The sequence below is a fragment of the Accipiter gentilis genome, chromosome 9 (genome assembly GCF_929443795.1).
Source record: "Accipiter gentilis chromosome 9, bAccGen1.1, whole genome shotgun sequence".
Classification (NCBI taxonomy): domain Eukaryota; kingdom Metazoa; phylum Chordata; class Aves; order Accipitriformes; family Accipitridae; genus Astur; species Astur gentilis.
In genome coordinates this window covers 9,444,433-9,469,765 of record NC_064888.1, presented here as the reverse complement: position 1 = coordinate 9,469,765, position 25,333 = coordinate 9,444,433, and the positions used below count along the sequence as shown (strand labels likewise).

Here is a 25,333-nt window from a genome sequence, read left to right as displayed (position 1 = left end):
AAAAAAATTTCCAAGAGGATAACAGAGTTTAAAATTAATAGGCAAATCTAAATACAAGTGGTAAGGAAAATCAATGCAATTATGTGAGAATCCTAGAAAAGGAACACATGAAAATAAAATTAAAAAAAAAAATAAAATTTCTGATATACTTACTAACTTAATTAAAGCAAAGTTATCACAGAACTCAGACACAGCATGCCCAAATGCCCTGTTGTAGATCAATGGCAGTCTAATGAAGATATTTTTAGCGTGACTCAATACTGCACAGGACAGAGATTAAAATAAATTGGGAATAAAAACAAAACTAGAGCTTTTTGGCTATGTTAAGGAAAGTTCTTAAATCCACTCCAGGTATATATAGAGTATCTATGTATTAAAAGTGCAGATCATTATAATATTGTTCACTAGTTTTCAGAAAGGGATTAAAACAGAAATAGCTCCTGAAGAGACTGACAGACAGAAGCCTGGACAGATATTTAGACACCTCAAATAAAACCAGATGCTAACAACAAATTGCGGTATAAACAATTATCAAAATGTGTGGATTAAATGCTTACAAATGTAGCCAGAAACCTTCTGGCTACTGGAATGATTAAAGCCAGGAATATGTACAAGATCTTAAAAATACAGCCACAGTTTTTTTATAAGGTAGTCTGTAGGTTAAGCTTGTGCTAAACCTATTATATAATCACACTGATTAAAAATGCTAAACATGTGTTTACAAAACTTAAATTAAAAAAAAAACCAAAACAACTAGATTTGAGCTCTGAAAGTCTGGTAACATCTGGGAAGACCAACTGAAACTGAAACAAAACTGGTTAGACAAGAGCAAACCAGTGTATGTAAAGCTTAATGAAAAAAAACAACAGTATAAAATTCCAAGACCAATGAAAAACTTGCTAAAACCAACCTAAAACCTGCAATAGTTTAGTCTACCAACAAAACAAAATAGGGTAAAGTAAGAGGAAAGTTACTGGAAGTGTGATCAGTGTCAGAGAGGACACTGCCACAAAAGCCAGAAAAAGACTGAAAGACCATCAAGTGAGGAGCAGCGAGAAACCTGCTAGGGGAAAGACCTGGTCAAATATGGTTGTTCCCAAAAGAAAGCAGCAAAAGATTCAGCTGCTTAATCCAGTTCTAAAGAAAGATGAGCAGATGGATGGAAATGAAAAAAGATACCCACAAGAATAACACAGGATCTCAAAAATCTCTTAGGATGTTTCTATTTTTACATTGTCACCTGTGATTGTTTGCAGATGAAGAGGAGAATGAGGCAGCCAAAAATCAGATGTGAGTAGACTCAAGATCTAAGATAAAGCCATTTAATTAATTTACTTGATTAGCAGAAAAGAACTATTCCAAATAAAGCTGATTTATTTCCAAAGAAGTATAAAGTTACTGTTCTGAACCATGGCTTGCAGATTGTTACGGTCACTGATTTCTTTCTCTGTTGCTTCACCTCAAATTGCTGTAGAGAGCTTGGTTATTTGTTTAGTTTTTCCTCATTGATGAATGAGTTGTTATTATTATCACTAAAAAACAGTTGTGGTTGCCATAGCATGCAGATCCTTCTGGCTAGTCAGCCTCAGTAATGAAACACTGCCTTTCTAAATTTTCCAGAAGATCTGTAGCTGAAGCATACCACTTGATTATCTAGTCCACTGCTACACAGATTAAACACAATAGACACACACAATCTCTCTCTCTCTCTCTCTCTGTATTAATGTAGGTGTATTCATAAAGAAAAGATAACCAGATCCTAACCATGAACTTGTCTTGTTTTAAGAATGCAATTTAATATATGTAAAGCTATAATTGCATTTTTCTCTGCTGGAAAGAAAGTGGATGAAGATCCAAACCCTACAGCAAGTTCCCTGTGCAGGATCAGGAATCCACCCCTATGCATCTCACTGCCTATGCAGCTAACTGCCCATTTTGAAATTTCCAGATATTTTAAATCATCACTTAGCATATACAAACATAACCAAGATTTTTTTCAAAGAGCAGTAGCTAATTATTCAACCCTTTTCTCTTCAGCAAAACACTACAAACAAATCACTAACAGTGTCTACATTAATCAGTGATTATGGAGTGATCCTGCAGGCATTTACTTCTTAGCTCAGTACTTAAACACACCCTGTAAGACTGACATAGCACCTCTTAGCATGAAAACAAACAAGGATGTCACTTAGTTCTTGTGTTAAGAGCAAACTCTTCAGCTGAGGGTTCAGCCTGACAGCATGTTAAGAACCTTGCCAGCTTAGTAAAGTTTTTCTTTAAGTTATTCCATGGAAAAAAAAATTAATAATTCCAACCTGTCTCAAGTAATCTGACCAAACATGCAAACCTGGAAGTCCTTAAAACAAACAGATTGCCAACTACAATTACAATGTCACAATTTTATTAAAGGAATCGAATGGAAAGAGACACCAAAATCTACCATTATTTAATATGAGTGGTGTAAGTGGGAATTATTTTTAACACTCAGGCTGCCAGTAAGGTGGTAAGACCATTTACATTTATCCCTGAAAAACACACTTTTTTGAAACTATATGAAAGACCATTTGTAGGTATTCCACATTTCAATCTATTCTGGAGATGTATTTTTGAGCATAGTTTTGGAGTTACTCCTTCAGAGAGCCATTATGCAACAACATATCAAAAGCAGTATAAGAAAACTTACAAGACTATGCAATGCTCTTGCCTCCATCCCCAAGTTGCAAAATTACTGCTTGCAACTATGGAAACTGGAAAAGGAGATGCAAAATGCCAAGTTCTTCAGGCACTGAAGTCACTACCTTATACTGCAGAATCCCAAGGCACCAGCATGCTGGCAAGGACCAAAGAGCACATGAGCCAGAACAAGCTTGTGAAATGTTCGTTCTCAATATATAACCTGCCATGTGTTGTTGCAGAATCCTAATGGATTAACACATATATGCCAGGGGAAAAAGCAAGGGGACTTAGTGTTCATTTGTGCAAGAGCATATAATTCACAGACAGCTCTGATTTGGGAAAAGGTTAAGGAACAAAAGGCTGTTTTGTGGTTTGGCTCAATTTAATCAACGAATTTAGGGCCCCACCAAGCATGTTTGAAATAGATCACAACATGGTATCAAGTAACAGATAAACTATAATCAGCTACTGAAAGATCATCGCAAAACATTTTTCACAAGGTTTAAACTAATATTAGTGTTTTATTAAATTGCAGGAGGGCTGATGGGGAGATTGCTTTAAGAAGAAAAACTATTCCTTGTCAGCATCAAAGAACGAGCTGGTGACAAAGGGTAATAAGATGCAAGGTGGGATCAGATCAATCACTAGGTCACCAGGGGACAAAGATGGGCATGATGGATATCAGGCTGGATTCTTATCCCAGGATGAAGAAGCATTGCCCTATTGCCATTATTTAAAGTTCTGGCCGTTTACACGGAAAGACTGAAAAGGAAGAGACTGACACAGGAAGAAGAAATTCAAGATCAAGCCTGGAATTTATCAACTACCTGGCCCATCAACAGAACACAACAACAGATACAGCCAATGACTGGGAATGGGAGAAAAGCCCTTATATTCGGAAGTTAACGCGATCTTAAACATGAGATACTTGGATCTACCACGGGTAGAAAGAGAAGGGTGGCTGACTGAAATGTTGCTTCACTGCATGAGGTGATAAACGAGATAACCCTGGCTGTTGCTGCACACAAAAGGAGAGCACAGGTCAGCAGGGATGCCTTTATCTTCCACAATGGCAGAACCTGGTTCTACCCTTTCTCAGCTGTTCTGGGATAGTTGGGGTGTTTCAGCTTAGAGCCAGTATCAACAAAGAAATAAATCCCACAGAATGCTGCTAAAATTTGATATAGCTGGAAAAGGTAGGTACTGAGGTTGTCATCAAGACTGACTCTACTTGGCTTGCCTGAACCAGCTTGTTTCATGACAGCTTTTGGCCAACAAGCATGAGATTTAATCCTGGATGCTACACCTTACTTTGTATTACCTGCTGGAAGAAAGAAGTTCTCAAAAGCCTCCATTCAGCTGCTGTAATCCCTGCTCTATTCATCAAGTTTAAAAGGAAGCAAAAAATTGACCATGGCCACACACAGAAATGAAAGCAGCAGCCTCTAAGGAAGATGTAAAGTTGAAGACAGAACAGACATCTCTATGTTTACCTAGAAAAATTCTCAGCCATATCATCGCCACAACCTTTGTAGAAACTGTAGACAGGGATAATAATTCATGGCTTGTAGTATCAGAAGCCTGTCAGTCTGCTCTTTCTGAGCCTGCTTGACTCCAGGTTTGTTTGTTTCTAAAGGCTAGTTATTAGGACCCTTTGTCAAGCCCAACCTACCTCTGTGATGACACAACACCTTTTGATCAGTAAGAAGGAGCACTTCCTTAGATGACCAAAAATCAGAGATACAAGCAAAATACAAATTCTTCCCACATTACTGTATAAAACAGACTGCCCTGAAGCTCAATAGCTGAGCATGAAAACATCCAGTTTTAGGTACAATAACTGATTCTCTTGGACCTCCTGCAAATGTGCAGTCCACAAGGACCTGTCTGTGCTGTACACACTCACAGTCTACCAGACCAAAGAGAGATCCAAATGCAAAGCTCAGCATTAGACTTGAACTATGTCAATTTTCTGACAAGTTCTGGAAGATCTGAAGGGCAGAAATCAAGAAGCTGATTACACTGAGCTGCTTAGGTATTATTTTGACCTGTGACATATGTTGCGATATCCTTTGTGATGAGATCACCTCTCTAGAAATTAATCCATACAGCAGGCGAAGGACATTTAACCATTTCAGAACCTTGTATGTGAGAATCTGGGTTAAGTGTTTTCTACGTGGTCAGGCGGCCTGCAACACTGCCACCCCTCCCTTCACTAATTCTTCAGAGTCTACCTCAAGAACAGGCCACAACACAGGGCAGTCCCTTGTGCATCCTTTTGTTTCTTCTTGCTGTGCAGAGAGATGTGAGGAAGGGTGACCACACTGGACCCATACCTAGAAAAAGGGAAATAATCCATAGCTGGTACATGACTGATTTAAGGCTCGCACTTTGGATTTGTAGATACATTTTGTTAGGATTCCGGATACACCTGGCTACAACTGACTGCTCTTTCCATTTACCAGAGATGACCACAGCAGACACAGGGGACAAGGCAGTGATCAAGATCTCGCATTGCTGTGGGTCATAATCTGTCATATCATCACAAACGGAAATTAACTGTGGCTGACATTAATAAAAGTGGCTGAGAACCAAGTAACTGAAGAACGGACAATACCCATTGATGGTGATAACCATCACCAAACAGCTGGTACTTTAGAAAGCAGCCACCCATAAAATGTCATTGTACACTGAGTCCTCAGATTAGTCCTCCTTCTGCAACAAAAGGTTACACTGCAGGAGTGGATTAAGGGTGCACCTCTACTAGCATTTTAGTTCAGATCAAGAATACATTTTTGAAGCAATATCCCAGTCATCACCACTTACCATGCTTTGGTTCACATGGTGCAGCTGCAGAGTGCACAAACCAAATTCCTCTCAGATGAATCTGAAGTAAAAGATGCGTCACCCACCACTAATGAGTGAGCGTTCAGTCCATAGGGCCAGATTAAAGGTAATCTGAAGTAACACCCTTTGCCCCTGAAATGTGTGCAGTGCGGACACTGGGTTCTCAGCACCAACTTTTTCATCCCCAGGTCCCCTGCTACCACATCACATGACCTGCAAATGCAGATAGCGCATGAGATGCTCTGGCTCCTGGTTTGTTATTTGGATCAACATAACTGGGAAAAAGCTGCAGCTGAATCCTTAGTAGCTGTGATGCTCAAGAGTATCTGAGATAATATGTAAAACTCAAGATTAAAGGGAGAAGGATCACTGGAAAAGCCTGATTCAACACTACTGGGTTTCATGGTAATAAACTCCATGAAATCCCTGTTTTTACTCTTATGTAGTTAAGAGCATCAGAAGCTGGTACAGCATTAAACTACTGAAACTGTTGCATAGGTTGTTACTGATTTTACCCATTTATAAAGACAGGTGTTGGCATTGTATGCTCTGTTTGGCAAAGACGTTATTCTGAGCAGTGTTCCCAACAGTACAGAAGGAAAAATACAACAATAACCACCAAACAAGGCATTCTCCCAACTTTTGCGCATTTCTGTGGGGAAAATACTTAGCAAGTTTTGCTAGAGCTACAAAGAAAAATATTCCAGAGACACTGGTGACCTTCTAGCACAGAGCGCTGTTGCATTCACTTTCTGTGCTGTTTTCCTTCCAAAAGACAGAATCAGGCTCTTGTTTCTTGAACTTTATGTGATATTTCCCATGCATTCTCCTCTGTTAATCAGTGATTTTAGAAAGATATTATATGTGATTTTATTCACTCCCACATGTGATTGCTACAAGGAAATTACACAAGGAAAGTGAGATCTCATAATGACAGCAGGCAAAAAACCCCCAAAGACCTAAACACTGACTAGAATAGTAAATACTTCAGGGTGGCAGACTTCAGAAAAATGCTACTTTCAGATCTTGGGTCAAGTTCTGCATTTATGTCCCAAATGCAAATCCAGCGACATTAACTGAATTGTGCAGGATATGAGTAGATGTGGAGTTTACTTGTAAAGCCTAGCGCCACACAGATACTCATTTGCAAAGAAAAAAAAATTTAAAAAGAAGAGAGAAATTGCCATCTTGCATCTTTCATGTCAGACGGAAAGGAGAAGAAAACAGAAAAGTAGGATAGTGCTGGATGGGAACCAAAGGCAATCCATACCTTTATTTCATGAACCTACCTCTAGCAACAAAGGGCCCAACTATCACCACATGTACTGCAGGCTGCACCAATTCTAGGTCATGCACCTTGCCACCATTCACTCTTTCAGCACAAGGTCTTGAGCTCTTTTATGGAAACCCAATCAATGATCCAAGGGTACATTCACACCAGTTGGACTAGCCTTACTATGAGCTGCTCTGCAAGTCTGCTGCATGCAGCAAGGACTGCTCAGCCTTTCCTTTCCCTCCCTCCCAAGCACATACTTCATTCTACAACATTTGGGTAGTCTTCTGGCAGGATAGATGGGAGCAAGAGAGGAGCATGTCAAACACCTGTTGCTCCTTTGCTTCTCCTACTTCTAGGCTTCTCTGTCCTTTCATCTCCTTCAGCACAGGGCAACATCTGGATGCAGGACTTAAGCATTTTTTTCCAGCGAATAAAATGTATTAACAAAGAATCAAACATCAGGATTTACTGGTCAAGTGATCAGCTCTTCCTCTCAGCCTAATGCTCTACAGTATTTGTGAGGCTGGTAGTTTTGAAACTGCAGGAGTTTAAGCAAGCTCCCCAGAGCTAAAATTGATGTTTATTTCTTCTTGTATAAAAATACTTCTACGCATATCAGCCTGCCCCAGATCTTATGTTCCTTAAGTATTATGTCACTTAGATACAGAACCCTAGTACAAATACTGAACTCACCAAGCTTGGGTTTTATTTTGGTTTTTTTTTTTTCTTGTTTGTTTTTTTTCTCCCGTTAATAGTGTGTAGATACATTGTATACCCGAGACATAGAATCAGGCATACAAGTCCAATGTGCGTATAGAAGAAAAGCATAACCTAATGAGAAAGGACCTCAGAAAACTATTGAAAAGAAATTAAGCTGTTCTGTTTCCATGTACTGTGACTCTCAATCCTGAAATACAGCCTGTACAGAGATGTGTGCCATTCAACTGCTACTTACACTGAGCAGTCATATCGCAACTCTTTAATGTAGTCCTAACAATGGTGGTTTTCTCCCCTCATGCTTTATTTTTGCCTAGAAAGACCAGTAGCTTAAGAACTCCCCTCGAGCACACTGAACAAACTAATTTCCACCTCAGCTTCTATTACAGCTCAAGCTGAACATTTGGCTTCGAGTCAGCTGTGTGTCCTGAAATAGTACACAAACCGAGGATGAACAAAGTCATTGAGAATATTCTGGCATCACTTCCTTGCTCTCACTGTGACCATATGCAGAGCTTCAAGGGCTTTCTTTTATTATTATAATTTTTTTAAACAAGTATATTGCTGCCTTCAGAAACCTGAGTAGTGCCTTGACCAATAGAAGGCAACTTGGAGCTCTCCAACTAGTGCCTCAGTCTGTACAGTGACTGATTTCTCTTTGCTCTAGATGTTGGATGCCGCAACACCCACTAAAGGTTGACTTAACAAATTAAAGCCTACTACGGTTTGTCTCTACAGCCCCTTTCTAAGGCCCCCAAACAGGTCCCGACACAGACACCCGATAACGTGTGCTGCAAGACCCCCCAGCAGCCTCTGGCTGTTGTCACAGCAACCCACAACAGACTCCACAGACGCAGCAGGGGGAAAGAAGGGCGGGGGGGAAGAGGGAGAAAGAGAAATCCTTCAGGTTTTTAGTAAATGACACTCAGAAATACCAAGCGCCGGGAGGTTTCTGCTTCCCGCACACATCGCACCCCTCCGTTTTTGCCTTGCGCCTTGTGGCCTCGCTGGCAGAGGAAGCCAGGCAGATCTGCTTCTTCAAGGACTCGGCCCTCCCCGTCCTGGGGGAAGGGGACGACGCCTCTTCCTCTCTCTCCCGACGAGGCGGGAGCGCACCTGCGGCCAGACGGGACGCGCAGGGCACCGCCACCCGCGCCCTGCGGAGCTGCTGGCTGCCAGCCCGACCCGGCCCCCGCACACGCAGCCGCCGGCAGGTTGGAGCACGATCGCGCCCGGGCGACGCGGGACCTACCCGGGAGGGCGGGATGCCCGGCAGCCGGGGTGCACGCAGCGGGGCTGGCCCCCCGGCCCCGGCGGGACGGGAGGCGGCCGCCGCCGCCGCCGCCGCTCCCCCTTCCCGCTGCTCCTTACAGCGGCGGGGCAGTGCCAGCAGCCAGCCCGACTCGGCAGGGAGGCAGCATGCCGCCGGCTCCCCGCCCGGCCCGGCCCGGCCCGGCCCGCGGCGCTGAGTCGGGCGGCGGCAGGGCCGGCGGGAGCCGCGCGCACCGTGACGTCTGCAGCCCCGCGTCCTATTTTTAGCGCGGCGATTGGATTTCATTCATGAAACCGGGGCCGCGCGTAAAGGGGCGGCGGCTGGAGCCGCGCCGGCCGCCGCCTCCGCCCGGCCCGGCCCGTCTCACGGCGCCTGCCGGCAGCGCGGAAAGCGCGCAACCGCGAGCCGGGGGCAGCCCGGGGGGGCAGCCGCCTCCTCCTCCTCCTCCATCCCGGCACCAGCACAATGCGGGGGCTTTCTGCCACGGCCCCGCACGGGAAAAGGTCGGACACGAAACTGGCCAAAAGTAAATGAATACCGCCCCCGCCCCGTATGCGTACACACCCTGTAAATACCGTGTATCCAAACAATGCAAAGGTCCTGAAGGCCTCCCTGGATAATCCCCTAAATTGGGTGCGCAGTTTCTTAGCGCAGGGGCTGCTGTTGGGTTTTGAAATTACTTCTCTCCACTTTCACTAATATTTGAACCCTTCATGTAGAACAGACACGCACAATTAAACCACAACCCCCCCTTCTCTTAAGCTGACATTCTAGACTTGAAGTTTTCTAACCACTGAAAATGGCCCGAGTCCCTGTCCGTAACTGGGAAAAGCACCCACAGTTCAGACCAGCCTCCCTGCTAAGACACTGCTCTCGGGCTCTCCTTGACATCGACAAAAATGTAACTAACCAGTAAGGGGCGTGGGCACAACTGCTGCAGCTAAGGGAACTTTTTCGACACAGTTGTGACTATCGGAAACAAAATATTCTCTTACAGAAACCCAGACTCATGCATCGCACAGTCTTGTAGCAATAATACAGTCCTTTTTTTGGAAAACATGTTATAAAGTTGTTTTAAAAACACCGCTTCCAATAACAGTTAACAGTAGCAATAATAGGTTAACAGCATCCAACTGCATGTGGTTATAGTCCATTACTTACACATTTCAAATTCCCAGAAGCCAAACTTACATTAACCAGGTCAGACTGCAACAATTTTCAATTGAGTACATCTACTTCAGGAAAAATTACAGTTTGCAACTTCGTATCAGAGAAGGCTTTTAGGTGCAGAAGAGCAACGTGCATCATTGCAAATATTAAGTGTTACTTTCCTAGCTTTGCACAGTGTTTGGATGGACAAGACAAATGCATCAGAAACTAAACCAGCCCTCACTCAGACACCTGCTTGCAATCAAAGAAATATCAAATTGATAATGAAGGCAACAAAAAGTAAAAAAAGTCAACAGATAAGTTTCAAACTCTACATGAACTATTTTTTCTCCACAAATGAGGGCTAAAAATTTTCATTCTATGCAAGAACAACAATCCGTGTGTATTCACTTGTTTCTAGGACATGCAACTTTTCAGAAAACAATAAGACCCAGGTTCATCCCACTTAATTCAGGGGGCTGAGCAAAGAAAGCTGATAAAAATTGGCAGGGTGATAAAAAGGCAATTCCTTTTACTGGACCGTTTCCATATGGCAAATCTTAATTCCTTATTGGTACTTTTGTTTTACAGTCTAAATGATCACTTTCTGAAGACAAATCACAGAACTAGAACCCCATGTCTCTGTTAAACACACCTAGACTGTCACTGCTGCAAAGAGAGTAAATGTTATTGCCAGAACAGGTAAGTTAGCAGCATGTGGGAGAAAATTGATACAAAGCAACCAGACTTGCTCTGATACTGACTCAAGAAGTACTGGACTGCAATAAACCCCACCCCCCACCCCCTCCCCGCTTTAGATCTGCTTGCAAGCTTGTTACAGAGCTTTTCTACAGGAATAAAGGAAGAGGGCAGGAAAGAGAGAATGGTTTTTTAGTGCACAACAGTAAATTTAGCAGAATACAGCAATGACAAAGATTAGTCAGGTGGTTAAAATGGGAAAAAGAGAAACAGGGCTTTGCTTTTGATGGGGATAAAGAAAAGGTCTCAAGTTTCTCTCTTTTTTTCTGTTTCATCAAAGGGTACCCAGAGCCTAAAAGCTTCTGCAGCTGGGGAAACAGCTACGTGCTACTATATAGTTTCCACTTTAATGACCATCTACAGCAACTTTTACCATTCAGTCCTTCCCCACCACAAACATGTAACTTCTTACATAATTCAGATTGCAGCTTTTCCAGCAAAGTATGAAATAAAACTCCAGGAGAGCTAGAAGCACTCTGTTCTCTGACACTTAATCCTATTGAACCATATTTATGTTTTTCCAAATTTTTAAACAGTTGAGTTTTGACCATAAACTTGAGTGACACACCTTGAGAAGTGGCTGAAATGCATCTCTAATAGGGTGTAAATCAACCAACAAGTTCGAGGCTTTGATACAAGAAAGCACAGTAATAAACCACAAGCATTCCCACTGACTTTGCATAAGCATTAAAAATATATGAGTAGTAATGGTAAAGCTTTACTCAATTAGATGTTTAAGTATTCCAGATAGCCAGCTTGGATTTTTCTTCTTTTAATTTGTTCTCAGGGGAGAATGACAGCTAGAGGGAAAGGGAGAAGGAAATAAGTTCCATCTTTGCAAGCAATCCTAAAGGACATGGCATTGGATGATGACTAGCATTTAACTACAGAGTCTGGTTTTGCCAAGTATGTACAACTTTCCAAAACATGATTATGGGCTGCCAAGTGTGCCCATTGTTACACCTCCATTATGTACTTTTAACACTATCACACAACTTAGAGAACAACTGGATAAAAATAAATAAATAAATAAATAAATAAAAACATGCATTCACACCCATGGAGAATTCTACTTACTTAGAATTATTTTAGTTTTGCTAAATCACAAAATGCATTTGGAAGTACAAATGTAAAGGGATATTCCCATATGCTCCAACATATTATTTGTTACTCTGGGGCTAAATTAACCTTTTGTTTTTGAGAATATATTTCTCAGATGATTAAAAAACATCAGGAGAGAACATCAAACTGTAACTGAATTTACAAATAACCTTTCTACTCCTGAATCTGGAGAGTTAGTTTAAGTTCAGAGGCTGCTCCAACATGCAGTGTTAGCAGAACTCCTCAAGGAGCTTTCTACCAGCTCAGAAATGCTGAAGCTCAGTACCCTCAGGCCCTTTCATCCTCTGCACCCCTCAGACATCAGAGAAAGGCTCAGGAGTAGATGGGTTGAAAAAATACCAGTCAAGGATAAGAGGAGGTGCAGGAAGAGGGACTGCAAGCATTTACTTCAGTTTCATTGTCAAAACTCTTCTGGAAGAGGAGGAAATGGACTAGTCTATGCTTCTTACCACCCCATCATAATCTAAGTCTGCTGTATCTGCAGAAGAATGATAGTCTAAGCATGGTAAGTAAGTCTGAAGTTTAGTTTTTATATTGTTTACCAGCCTTCTGAAAAAGTCTACATCCTAGACTCAAGGCCATGTGGAAGCAAGGGATTCTTCCCTGTATTAAGAGGTCTAGGTAGGGTCTATCATGGATGCCTGCTTAAAAAAAAAAATAATAAAAATCAAGTCATGTGGCCCCTTGCTACATCTGAGGACCCACTGAAACATTTAATACAGGACAACTGAGATTATTTTATGTAGTAACACCCAAGCATGAACACAGTTTCCTAAGACAAGTTATACACACTGATAACAGTCAGCATGGAAGTTACAGGACTGGTCTTGAGTATGCACTGAGAGAACACGGATCTGACATTGCAGAGGCAGCCTAGGACAGTCCAAAAATGAAACTCAATAGTACAGGTCAAACTAATGTTCCTCTCTATCCCTTATCCCTGAATGCAAGGGCCCTTCATATTAGAAGACCTTAAGAGGATGTTAAGATTAAAAGATCTGTTGGTGGAAACAAGCGTAAATGCACAAGGAATTAAGTAAAACAAAGCAAGTTAAATTATCCCATATGGGCTCCATGTTGCATATGGCAATCTCACAGGGACAGAAGGTACTCTGTACAGTCCGTGAAACCTGCTTTCAACAATTCAAAAGAACAGGAATGAATGTTGTACAACCAAAATAAGGAGACGTGGTACTTCAGTTGTGGACTTCACCATTGACCCATTGTATGTTATATACATAATCCCAGCCAACTGGCAGCACGTGAATGAAAATATCAGAATTACCCAGTTCCTGTTATTGAAATCTACTTTTCCCCCACAACTAGTTTTAGAGGCTTTAATTATGTGGGTAGATCAAAATAATTTCTAACTAATTCTGTAATGGATTAGGATATATTTCATTAGATTTTATAAAAAAAAAATCATAAAGAGAATAAGTGCCTTGAAAAATCTATGTTAATGCATATTCTATACACATTGAAATAAAATTCAAGTCATTTCCTGACAATGCAATTTTTGTATTAATGTGTTTGCATTCAGAACTGTAATGTACCCATGCCAAATGCTTTTGCATTCAAAATTAGCTTTCTTTTCAAAACTATTATCTATTGTATGCAGTCCTTTATTCTCTTTGGTGTAATAAGGACAGAGTTTAGCATTTGACGTAAGGTGCTTCTATTTAGTGATGTCAACATCTATTCTCAGCCAACTGTGCAAATTGCTTAGGCCAGTTCCATCCCTTTTGATACTATCCCACACAACTGTCTCGATTCTCAGAGATGGAGACATGTAATGTATACAGTGATATCTTCACTGTGTGCATTAGACACCAACATAGACCACTATGCATTTATTTGTTAGGGGTTTTTTTTTCAGTTACTCACTGAATGCTAAATATAGTGCAAGACCATCATCAGTTAAGAAGCCTGCAGTGCACCAGATTTTGTTAGAGCATTCTATGAATGACATATAGCACCAGTTGTTTGCCTTATGAATTGTATTTCCATGTTCTTTTTCACTAGCAGAGGGATATAAAACCCTTAATATATGTCTACATTTTAAACAGCTGGGTAAACAAGAAAGGGACTGTCTAGGGAAGGAAAATGCCAATACTTATAATCGGAAATAAAAATTAGATTCCTACTACTTTTTCAGAGGGTTGTATTTCAACAATGCTTTAGTTTTTAGTCTAATCTCGTGTAGGATGTCGGCTTTTGCCTTCTCCTGCTCCCATATTTAACCCTGCTCTCCTCACCTCACACCACAACAGAATCACAGTTTAGGTGGGAAGGGGCCTCTGCAGGTCATCTAGTCCAACCTCCTCCTCAATGCACAGTTAACTTCAAAGCCTGATCATGTCAAGGATGGTAAGTCCACAGTCTCCACCCTGCCTGTTCCATTGCTTAGCCACTCGCTATGAAAATGTTTTTCTTTACATCCAGTCAGAATTTACCTTGCTGCTACTTGTGACTGCTGCCTGTTGTCCTTTTGTTGTGCAACTGTGAGAAGAGTCTAGTTTCCCCTACAACACCTTGTTAGGTCCCCGAGATATTAATTAGATGCCCTCTCAGCCTTCTCTTCTCCAGGCCAGATAAACAGCTCCCTCAGTCTCTCTGTCTGTATCTTATGTTTCAGTCCCCTAACCATATTAGTGGCCGTTCATTGCACTCTCTTCAGCTGGTCAATCTCTCTTCAGTGCTGTGAAGCCTGAAACTGGACACAGTGCTTCAGATGCAGCCTCACAAGTGTCAAGTAGAGGGGAATAATCACTGCCATTGACCTCCTTGCTACACTCATCCTAATGCAGCCCAGTATGTGGTTAGCCTTTGTTGCTGGAAGGGCACTCTACTGACTCAGGTACATCTCAGCCTGTTCACTTGCGCTGTCAGTCTTTCTCATGAAACCTTACAAAACTCTATTACTGCCTTTGCTGCTGCACTTCTCTTCCTACGGGCTGCATAGTTTGGTTTTAAAAGGGAGTGGATTCATTTGAATAATACCGGTTTGCAAAGTTAGGTGTACCAGGATACAATTAAGCAAAATAAAATTTTGGCTTAATATGAAGAACAGCAAGAGAAACAGCTGAGTGGTTATGTAAGATCCTCCCAAGGGAAGAAGTGGCAGAGTTATGGCTCGTTGCATTCACAGCCCAGAGAGGACAAGGCTGTATTAAGTATCTGTTGTAGAGCACAGTTTTGTATTAGATGTGTAATTTTTTTAGTGGCAACAAGTTTGCAACAGCTTGTATTTGCTATATTCCATGCTTCTAGATCCTCAGAACTACAACATGTGTAAGAAAGATTTAATTAGCTTATAAAAACAGTTCCAAACAGAAGCTAAATGGGAGGAACTGACTAGTAGGAGGATTTCTTCTTGAATGTGTGTCATTTCGCTGTTTGGCAAGGGAATGAAACTGGAAGTGAATGAATCAAAATTTCATAAGACTTTTTCCCAATTATTCAAACATGCCTGTTTCATCAGCTATTTCCAGTATTTATTTTCCAGTGTTTTCCAAGGTACAGGAGATTCACCTTCAAAATCAATGGTTTGCCCTTTATGGCATTCTATTGGAGTGTTATATTTTATAAAGCTCACTAACCAAAATTAAGGGTAATGCTATGCTTAATGCAGCAGTGAAAATTTGACTAATATGAGAAGACTTATTCTAATTTCTTGACAATTCTGTCCCTAGCTACTTCCTCTTTTCGCAGACTGTGACATACCAGAATAACTCTTTATTTCCACTTCACAGGACAACATTCACACACACATATGAAATGCTAATCCCAGGAGCAAATCCTCACCTTGAAGAACTGATTTCATGTCTGTACTATGTTATCCAACTATCTCAGCTGTAGTGCTAGCATCTGTATAACTGTTCAGAGTTTCTTAAAATGTTTCTGCCATCTAATCAGATGTTAATGGAATGGAAAGAACTTCTTTGTGGAATGAAATGAGAGTCATAGCAAACAGTCAGCTGGGGAAGATTTTATGTCTGTCTGACCTTCTGGCTAGCTGTCGGTCTCTGTCCCTCCTCTATGTAGATCAGTCAAAATGCACTTCTGTCTGAATACTGACTTTCAAAGACAGTGGTATCTTGGAAGCCATGTATACTACAAGAGGAGGTTTTCAATGGCAAACACAGTCTTTGCTTCTCACTTTTGATCCGAGGTATTGAGCTTTAAAAGCCGTATATAAATGGATCAGCTTTCATTCTTTAAAGCATTATAAATGCTCTCCCTGCCTTTTGAGGCTTGTGAAAATCACCTAATGTATTAAAAGCCTAGTAGCTTTATATGCAGAAGGATACAAAAGGTAGACCAAATTTTAGAAGCTGAAATATTGGTCAGAGATTGCATAAATTCTACAGGAGCAATACATAAATAGAGATCTCTGCAACGGCATGCTGTTACTGCTCTGATTTGCTTATACTGGTGCTATAAAGAGATCACAAGGAGAAGTCTTGAACACAGATCTCTAATTACAGGAATGGGAAGGTGTAGGGTAGGGGTGATGAGAGGAAGAGAAACAGAGTGGATTTTCTCTGTTTTTTCACAGTTGCCAAAGACTAGTATTATTGGTCTCTGAATCACTGCTTATATACAAGAACACCAGCCATATACTGATCTTTACAGGGTGTCAAACTAACAGAGCAGCATTAAATACTAAAATCAAGGGCAACTTAATCTAACCACCATTAATCTTTGAGAAACAGCCTTATTACCTACAACTCACTCTTCTGCACCTCTGTCCCATAGTTAGCTAGACACGAAAATAAAAGACCCCAATTATGGTTTAAGAACCTGATATAAATCCTACCAAAACTGATGTGGAAAAGCTTCCACTGAGTCCTCTGGGCTTCAATTCAGGTGGTAATCAAGAAGAAAAAATCCATCAAATTAGTTGCAACATGCCTGTCTTAGGAAGATGAAGACATATAACTTAAAGTAGCTGAAGCAAAACAACACCAAACGAAACACCTATCACTTTAATATTTTTTCCACTAGGTTGTTCAAAGAATGTACTGGTTTGGGTTACAATTCCTTCTCCCCCCCCCCCCCCCCAAATTTACAGTAGAAGTCTACATTTATTTTGAATAGTGTGATTCTGCATAGTAGCAACACTGTGGCTTTAACCATTCAAGATCCAAATTCAAAGTCTCAAATACCTGTTATATTCTGTACATTTTCTACTTTTGAACCATATATTTTTTGAAAGAGAAAGATTTTCCAGGAAGGTAAGACCTTGTGCCTCTTGCAACCATTTATCCCAGTTTAATGACATGATTTAGTTACACTAGCACAGATTGCCTTCAAAGACTGAACTTTTGCAACGCAAACTTAAATTCACTGGGTTAGACTGGATTATATCAGCACAAGGTTTCCACTGTCCAAACACTGCTTAGCTATTTTAGCGGTTTACTTCAATATGTCTAAGCAAATCTAGTTACCAGATTTTTGTTTCGCCATTGAGTCAAGGCCTTAGATCATATGCAGAAAGAAAATTAACAGGGTTGGTTCTGATGGACATCTTTCTCCCCCTGAAACACTTTCTGTAAATTCTAGCAAAGCTGTGTAGCTGAAGGATAATGGTAACTGCAGAAATTGCAGAGGAATGCACACAAGTGATCCATCCAAGTGAATGTACACAAGTGATTCCACGTCTAAGAAGCAGGGAATGAAGACAGTTTGTATGTTTCACTGCAGGCTGTTTGATAAGACTTTCCCAAATTATGTTTTATAGCAATAGTTACGCAAAAGGATTCTGTTCTTTTTTAATGCTACCATTCAAAAGCCATCAACCATGAAAGCACATCTTTCTTGCACATATTTGCAGTTTTTACTGAGGGTGCAGAACATAGTACCTTCAAGAGCTGTCAAAGTATTGTTACAGGCTTGAAGTACAGATTAGGCAAAAGACAGAGAGCTTAAAGGATTCAAGCTACTATGTATACTGTGTGATTTACAAAGTGTGGAGAAAAAAACATTACTTTCCAATTATACATATACAAACAGATAACTGCAGCATTTAAATATGTCAGGAGCAGAATTTACGTTTGTAAAATTAAAACCAAACTAGAACTACCAGCAGTGGTTTGGAACTTAATCAGTCACTCCAGGAGCTTTAACAAAATCAGAAGTATTCCAGTGCCTTGAAATTTCTCATGCACTCATTGCTTGGAAGTCACATTGTGAAAGCATCAGGAATTCTACTAACAGTTTTTTTCTTTTTCAATAAAGTAGGAAGGCACATGGCTTTTTAAAGAACCCTTTACAGTCTTTCCTGAGTCAGGCAAGAGTCCTTTTCCTGGGTAAGGGTAGAAGAGAATAACTACAAAGATATTACTCTTACTTGCTACCATACATATTGGCAAAAGTGCTAGAGCAGGGCGCATTTTGTAGCATTATAGAAGCCTCAAGTGAACTGAATGCCTCCCCCACCTCACCTCCAAAATATTTTTGCAGGAAAAGATATGAATTATTGACAGAGACAACTGCCTATAAAATTTTGTGAAACTATATCTGTTACAGAAGATAAATATTTCTCCACCATTCCAATTTAAAATAGATGAACAGCACTTATTTTTTACATTAGGCTTCTAGCTGAAATTCAGAACTATAGCTAAAATGTTATTGTACTATTATTGCAAGAGAAATGATGAGAGTTCCTTAATTATAGTGTTACCAGTGAGAACCACTGTTGCAAACACACAAAGAAAGGAGGATTAAAAGAACCAAATTCACCCCTGGAGAAATTCCAATGGAGGCAGTTGCATCGCCTCAAGAAGAGCCTGACCTACAGGTATTTTCCTTAGAAGACTGGGAAGCATTTTTTTGAAATGTTCCTCTTTATTTAGTAACCAATAATCTACATATATGCCTAAGCACCTACAACAGTTGAAAACATGTATCTGAAATAGAAGAGCCAAATTTAAGGAGTTCAAGTGTTAAGCAATAGCCATAAATCAAGAACTGAAATGTGGATAGTCATAAGAGCCACAACATATATATCTGTCTCAAGTGTAAACGGTACCTGTTGCTCAGGACAATTATTGGAACTTCTGCCCACTTAGGAGCCTGTGTAGAAGCACATTTCACCACTGACAAAGTGGTGAAAACAAGCAAGTATCTAAAGCTCAGGTAACATTACCATACTAAGTATGTTTTTATTGTTGCAAATCCTCATCTTGAGTGCTAGGCCCTTGCTTCCAAAAGTGTGAGACATAGGTAATTCCAGTTGGCAAGAGGATACTCTGGGGTGACAGGTCTACTTTTATATCACAACTTGGACTTCTGGTGTTAGATACCTTGTCGCTTAAGCTCCCTGAATAAATGGACTTTTCAGAACTGCATCATTTCTTTCTTCATTTCCCACCTAACAATAACAAAGAATTGTTTCCCAATTCTGCATAGATGTTGTGAGAATCATTCGTTCTCCTTTTTTAAAAGCACAGGAAATCCCATGATGAAGTTAGAAATGTGCTTAGTACAGGATTTCAACAGTGTGTGATAGACAGTTATAGAGAACATAAATTTAATTACAAAGATTAAAAGCAACAAACAGCAACACTGCCACTTCCCCGACATCCCAACCACAGACACACAACAGTTCCCCAATTTTCTAATCTCTAGTCACAAACAATCATAAGCTTGTGAAGAACTAGCTCAAGCAGTTTTAACATTTAAAATTTGCTCTGCTACATTTTATTCTACTGAAGTTTACTCTTTCACACACACCTCAGCTGGTTTTGCACAGTCCAGAACTTTGTTTTTACCTGTCTGAATTGTCAGCTAAATTAAATTACCAGATTCTCTGCTGTAGTGGCTAACACACATGTACCTATTTTATTCCACTGACTGTGGAGAAAGTAATCTCTGAGAGGGCAGTAGATTCTTTAACCCAAGAGCTAAATTTACTACGACTCGTCTTATAATGCCTCAAGTGACAAGCCCATAAGCAAATAAGCTGTGACTGGGACGTTAGAGCAGCAAATAACACCTCTACAAAGACATGCCTTCCACAGATGTAGCATTTTTCTGACTCAAGCACATGACAATACATAAGTTAACTTGTGTCCAGACCTGCTGATATATTCTCTTCAAGAAGTGAGACCCAATCACAAAAGCAACATAAACTGGTGTGGAAACACCAAGTTTCCAAGAACATTATTCTGTAACTTAATTACATAAGCTACACGTGTCACTCAGAAATTCATTTAGAGACAGAAAATCAGGCTGGGAAGTGAGACTTGACACTGGGAGCAGAGGTGAAGAGAGATATTGCAGTTCTTAGGTGTGCCATTTGCCTTAATAAGTACTTTGTGATGCTGAGATCACTCAGCGTATATTAAATAATTCATAGCATCACAACTTGCATACATGTAATATTATATACTGGCTTTCAGGAACTGCATTACCTATAAAATGACTTCTATTTTTGTTCACAAAGTATATGTTTGTCTGATGATGTGCTCAAGGGGGCTCATTAAGTTACTAATGTAACTATTAAAGCTATTAAATTACCAGTTTTGAGGGATCAATTCAAAGCACATTGAGATAGGCATAAATCCAAAGTAAACCAAGTGTCTCTTCACTTCAGTGACACTCCTGTGAGGCTCTGAATGCTGAAATCTCTTTCTCCTGACAGCATTAACCTGTTCTTTGTATGACCCTCCCTGGCCAAAACACTGAAGTAGTTATTCCTAGGGGTCACAAAACATTCTGTTTGGTAGTACATAATGATGGGGGGGTGGAACGCTTGGTCTGTGTTTGCTTTGAGAGCCCGGGGGAGAGATTGCTCCTTAAGCTTCCTGACAAGATGCTTATTTTTATTCACATTGTCACTATGTTTTCCCATGAACAAATATTTATACTTCAGAGGAAATGTTTCAGTAACATGTAACAGGCAGGATAAGAAACATGTTCACTTCCCTTCCCTTTATTATGAGAAAGCTATTTTGCTTACATGAGAAAGTAAATAAATAGATTCTCTAGAGATGCCTGGGAAGGAGTCATTCTTGCAGGGAACCTGTCTTGAAAATATTGGCAGCATGTCACTGTGTTAGATGACCTGTAGAGGTTTCATTTGTAATTGCAAGAAATAAATACATCAGAGATTTATCGTTTCATTTGTTCAGAGAAACAGACTGTTCTTGTACAATCCTGTCTTAATTAAAATATTTTCCCTTCTGACAAATTTATGCATGTTATGTTCCTAGCTGCACTACTATAAAGTACATTTAACACATATAGCAAGACATAAAACCACCTTTTGTTAATGCTTCTGAACATATAACAGACTGGGAAGGCCAATGGGTGATAACAACCTAATTTCACTGACTACTCCAAAATTTGAGCAGGGGGCTGGACTGTATGACTTCCCAAGGTTCCTCACAACCTTAATTTTCCTGTGATCCTAAATTAAGGAGATGTATTTTTTTTTCTAACTTACATGCTTACTGTATGAACCTGTGAAGATCTGGGTGGGGAACTTGGCAAAAGCATTATTAATATGTACCTGTAATTCAGGCTGGCAACAGCCCCACCTTTTCCCTAGACCGCACAGAGCAGGCAAAAAGCAAGCTGCCTGGTTGCATGAAAGAGTGCCTGCGTATTTATGGTACAAACTCTTTCTTCATCCCAGGATCTCACTCATTTCCTGCATCTGGAGTTAGTCTGTGTAAGTATTCACTCTTGAAAATTAGATTTAGCAGCTTCCGTTTCTTTTATGCTTTGAAGAAAAGCTTGACATTTGGTCAAAAGCTACTATGTGCAGAAGCCACCCATTACACTAACTCCCCAACAATGCGGATCCTTTATACATTTGTTTTGTCTACTGGAATATCAGAACAAAGCTGACTAATCCTGTAAGTGAAAACATTAATTCTAGAACCTTTCAGATAAGACTTTCAGTACAAAGTTCTCCAAGTCACAGATGTTATAACTTTAAAATACCTGACCAAAAGCTGCTGGACAGAACAGCAGCAGTGACAGGCAACACTAAGTGAAAAGAGTCAGGGTTTTTTGTTTTGTTTGGGTTTGTTTTATTTCTCCTTGGGAATACTTACCTCACAGGAGAAAATAACGTTCATATCCATTTTTAACAGCTTGATCCAAAGCAGAATTCCATTAAAGAGATTTCATTTCTCTTACTGTGGCACTCCTGAAGAAGAAAAAAGAAAGAAAAAAAAAAAAAAGAGAGAGAATAAACCTTACTATTTTCAATCTAAAATTGTAACACATGCAATACCAAAGACATCTCTTATGATCTATTTTATATTGTAAAACAGGACTGCTTGGTCAACAAAACAGTCTTTCAAAGCTTCAAACAGGTAAATTGAATATCTGCAGTAAAGTATTAACTGTTCACTCCAATGCACTGAAGAAATCATGGGTAGATAGATGAGCTTTTGAGCATAACTGGAGATTGACACAGCTCTGTCAAATAAAGCTTGTTCTTGAACAATTTCCCTCTGGATTTAGATTAAAAAAAAACCCAAAAAACCAGCTTATGTGTCAGAATCAAACACCATTGTATCATAGTTAACCAGCTCTTCATAGGTTAGTTAACAGTGTCTGAGGATGGGGATTTTGCCCACCTTCAAGAAGATGACAAGACTCTAAAATATGAGCTGACAGCCTGATGACAGGTGAACTGGGACTTCCGTGTTGCTTCCACCTTTGGTCCCAAATGAAATTAATTATAGAAGTGCTTCATTGGGTTTGGTAAATGTCTGCATTATTGTCACTTGGGTCCCATCCAGGAGAAAGGCTGAGGTTTTCCAAGAACCTAAGGTGGGAGCAACATTGGTTTCACCTCAGATCCTACCCTAAAAGCAATGCTCAATGATACAAGTAGTTTTCAGAGGTTTCATGCTAGCTTGAAAAGCAGAAGTGAAATGCAGATTCTTCAGCTGAAGGGACTAGCGGCCTGCTTAGCTTTTCTAGGTATTTCTTCCTCCTTATCAGCAACATTTCAGAGTTGAATTTAGGACTGAAGTTAGTTTTTCACAGAAATTCCCACCTTCTGTAGATACCATGCACAAGACAACAGTGAGGGTGAACACAGAAACTGAAGTAATACCTCATTGCACCTTTGTGGAATAGACAAGCCACTGGAATTGACACTAGAGCTAGAGGTATGATATTTATATCCTTCTAGAAGTCCTTCCCTTCCATAGAAGCACCTTTGTTACATATCCATAAGCATTTTAGTAGCAAAGACCATATCAGTCTTCCTTAGCTACCATGTTTTATGCAGCTACGACTGCTGAGAATCTTACCATCTTTTCTATTGTCTTCACCCTGACTTTCTCCAAGGCAGGCCCTTAGAGCCTCCACACATAGCTCCCTTTGTGAGCCCTACAAATAACAGCCTTATTCCACAATGAAACAAAACTCCAAATAATAAATTAAGTAGTGGCATTAGCACACTCAGGGCTTTCAAACTATTTAAATACCTATTTATGTGATACTGTACCATTCATAACTGTTCATTTGTTTCCTCAGTACTGATGGAAGATCGGAAGTTATTTGCAGCTTCTTTCAGAATATCCCTTTTCAGAAAAAAAGGGATCTGGTTTAACTGATCATAAACTCAGAGGTTTCCCTGGTTTTATTTCACCAAGATCTCAAACATTTCAACCAGCCTTTCTCTGCTTTGCCCTCATTAAAATCCACAGACATGGCCTCCACAGATACATCAAGATCCTTCTCACTCTCAAACAGACATGCAAAGCCCTTCCACCAGCTCATTCATAATTCTTTTTCAGAAATCATTAATTATTTACATCTATGTCCTATTAAAGGCCACATTGAGACTCTCCTGCTTGCTGAGAGATTTTTGTAATTGTTACGCTTTAAAGTCAGACCAGTTGTTTGAAGAGTGTAAAAAGATAGAAATGTAGTTAAACCTGATTTTCATCATTACTAAAGCATAAGCCTAGAAGTTCCACTTCACAGAAATAAAGTTTCTGGCCTCTATCCCCCGCCCCTCAACCTCACTTCGGCTTTCTGGTTTTGAAGATAGCTGGGACCACAAAAGAAAGGTTCTAATCCTAATTAGCATTGTGCTGCCCGATTACAACTCCAAATTGTAAACATCTTCCCTACCATGGTGTCAGAGGCAGATCTTCCATTTCTGTGATGGCAATCTGCTCAGAAGAATAGAGCAGCTAAACCTTATGTGCAACTTCCTCACCTGAGTCTTCAGGAACTCACAGCTGAAAAGACAGCTGGCTTTATGTGACTCTTATCCTGTGTGCCTGCACCAGAGAGCATCAGTTTTGGCCGTGGCAGTGCAATTCCTTCTCTCTCCTATCCACTCCTCACCCGGGCAGGCATTACCTGAACTAGTGCTCACCCACAACTGCAACCGCACTATGGTGCTGTCTGCAGGACATGCAGTAAGGTCACGATAAGCTGAGGGAAACTAAAGCCAGCTGGAACAAGGAGTAATTCAGTGAGGGATGTACTTATATGGTCTAATTCTCCAAGGTGGGGAACTTCCTTTGAACAGGCAGGAAGGGGACGAGCAGGTGGTTGTTGCCACAGGTTGGCAGGTGATACAATTGCAGTGCAAACCAGGCCCAGAAGGAATGCAGACGAGACCATGTGGAACGCTGGGCTCCCTGGATGGCTCCTTGGGGCCAACGCATAACCAGTCATGGGTGATCTGGCCTAGGAGCCTCTTCTGCTATGGACGAGTCACTCCTCTAACACAATGACACTAGAGAAACCTCAAGGAAAACTCAGCCCAATTTTCTCCTCAAATCCACCCCAGGTCCACCTTTGGGTTGTTCAGTAGCATAAGTTGATCCAGTCTTTTTTTCTCCCCCATTTTTTTTGTCGGCCTTTTTTTGTTGTTTGTTTAGGTTTTAGATTATTACCAAACTAACAATATTGCAGAATTTTATCCTCTCAACCTACTTAAGAGCTTCCATTTACCAGCCTATCATCTCTATATATCGCTTTCAATATTTCTGTAACATCACACATTTTCAGTACATCTGCCCAAAATCTCTGAACAAACTTTGAGTGATTATGTAGAGGAAAAGTAACTGCTTATAAGTATGATGATTCTGCTTTGTTTAATATGGTTTTACTTCAAACTTTTGCCTATAAAAGTTCAAATACTGGAAGAAGTTCAAGTAAAAGAAAGGGCAGAACCTTAGTTCACCGTTGTAATCTTTACTATGACACACCTCACTTACTGTACATTACATGGTTGAACAGACAGTAGAAATTTTACTTCCCATTGATACCTCAACTAACATTTCCCCTCAACATATTTTCAAACCTTTAATGTTCCAGAATCCATAGTAAATCCAAGCGTTTTGCCCTTCCTACTTCAGTTTAGACAAGTGTGTTTTTTTCTGGGGTCTCCCTTAGAGATAAAGCAATTTTTTTCCTCTATTGATTATATAGACAAAAGCAACCAATGACATGTGATGTAAATACCTTTACTTAACTACGTACAAATGATGGCATTTGGTGAAAGCTGGCAATCAGGTTCT

The 25,333-nt window shown here is 40.3% G+C and overlaps 1 protein-coding gene across 3 annotated transcripts in view; it reads right to left on the bottom strand.

Moving 5' to 3' along the window:
* RHOBTB1 (Rho related BTB domain containing 1) overlaps nucleotides 1–25,333 on the bottom strand; it is a 55,203-nt gene that overhangs the window by 28,444 nt on the left and 1,426 nt on the right. For 2 of the 3 annotated variants that reach the window (XM_049810885.1, XM_049810886.1), the window contains exon 2: nucleotides 21,887–21,981. The gene's annotated coding sequence lies outside the window, so the exon portion shown is untranslated. Of the gene's footprint in view, nucleotides 1–8,451; nucleotides 8,652–21,886; nucleotides 21,982–25,333 lie in introns of those variants that run through there. The other variant, XM_049810887.1, reaches the window with a different exon arrangement.